Below are 2,053 nucleotides of genomic sequence, written 5' to 3' on the forward strand. Positions count from 1 at the left end.
AAGTGATGCCTTGGATTGGTTTACCGCTCGAACCAAACGTGTCTTATGTGGAAGGACCTGTTTCTATTTTAGCTTACGAGACGAAACAACTCAGGAATAGGAAGGTACCACTTGTAAAAGTTCAGTGGCAGCGCCATGGAGTCGAGGAAGCGACATGGGAACTGGAATCCGACATGAGGAAGAGATACCCGCATCTCTTCAGTGAACTCAGGTAATCTCGAGGACGAGATTTTTTCTAAGTAGGGGAGGATGTGAGACCCAAAATTTTCCAAATTTATTTTGGAATTTTTCTTTAATTTCTAGAATTTTTCTAGAAATTGTTGGGCGGAAAATCGTATTTTTCACCTTAAGCTTTAATTGTTTGACCAACTTTAACTAGAGTTTTGACCCAAGTTAGACCTTTAGAAGGTGGTACTTTTACTCACGAACCCAACGGAGCAAGTCTCGTATTATTCCGAGTCCGGAAAATTATTTTACGAATTTCCCAAAATTTCATTTTTAAAAGCATTTTATCTTAGTTGTGGAGCTTGAAATTTTCGAAATTTTTCTAAAGGGCAAATTGGTAATTTGACCTCATAGTTAATTAGTACTAGTCGATACGAGTCCGTAGTATTTTTCGGGGTATTTTTCTGAGTCCCGAGCTATTTTTAATTAATTTTTTGAAGTTGGGGAATATAGGAAAAAGAAAATAAAATAGGAAATCACCAGATCGCGCCACGTGGCACGATCTGGAGCGTCCATCGCTGCATGGCAGCAAGATCTGATGGCTGCATGTGCAGCCAAGTGTCAAAGCCTTCGCCACGTGTCAATTTCTCATTGGTCAAAGTTATGACGGTTGACTTGAGTCAACCCAGTCAACTCGAATGAGTTAATCGAGTTGACTCACTCACTCACCCTATAAATAGCAGCGCACCCTCAGCTGGTTCTTCATTCATTTCAGCCGCACGCTTCCCAAGAGAGAGCTTATCTCTCCTCTCTCCTCCTTTCTCTCTCTTCTCCAATCTTGTTTTGAGTTTATCTTGAGTTCTGGAGCTCCGATCGACGATCCGATTTCGCCTACGCGATCGTGGCGACGAGCTCTTCAATTCTAGTAGTGTGAAAGCTATGTTTTGGTGAAGTTTTAAAAAAAATCATTTCTGAGCTCCATAGGTAATTTCTTGATCTCTGTCGAATTTCTGCTAAAATTTTGTTAAATAAATCTCTTGTTAATTAGGCTATTTTAATCTTATTATTTAGCAAGTCTAGTAGTACCGAGACTCTGCTCGTGGGAAGTCTTCAACAGGTATACCCTTAACCCAGCTTATTTAATTTGCTGTTGTTTAAGTGGTGGTTATAGATGAAACACCGTTTAACTGTTGTTATTAAATGAACTTAATAAATATTGAGGCCATATCAGTGGTAACCAAATAACGTGATGACTAAGGTCAGTCCGTGAGCATACAAGCGTTGGGTACTGAGCCAGAGCTCCCTCAGTTTCCCCATGCACTGACCTGGTCACGTTGTAAGGTTCATATCTGATCAACCTCCTCGACAATAAATTAAAATAAACTTAGAAACCACACGGTCTGACATGACTGTCTGCCTCGGGGAGCAGGGTCATGCCGGATCAAGAATTTAGAGAAGCCTAGCAAGTTACGCTAGTGCCAAACCTCTAAATTTTACCTGGTCTCAACAGACAAGGTCGAGAGTACGTTCAATACGTTCCTAATAGCTGTCGTCGGATTCGGATCTCCAGTTTCCCAACAGGTACAAGTGGGACCCAGACACAGGAAAGGGATCAGGCAAGGGACACACTTTGGTAAAGCAGGTAGGGGGAAGGTACCATATCCCGGTTATTGGATTTCCTGCCTATTTTCGTACTGTATGTATATGAAAATGTCTTTCACAGAGAATGTGCATGATTTTTGTATGGCATATTTGTGTGATTTTCTGTGTGATACCTTGGACGACCTGAGAGTAACGGGCACGTGTTGTGACCTTGGGTTTCGATCCCCTAAACCTCCGGAGGGGTAAGTACGGACTGGTTAGTCGAATGTCCTTCTGGGGAGGCTAA

This window comes from Dryas octopetala, chromosome 7 (assembly GCF_963921425.1).
Source record: "Dryas octopetala chromosome 7, drDryOcto1.1, whole genome shotgun sequence".
Taxonomy (NCBI): Eukaryota; Viridiplantae; Streptophyta; class Magnoliopsida; order Rosales; family Rosaceae; genus Dryas; species Dryas octopetala.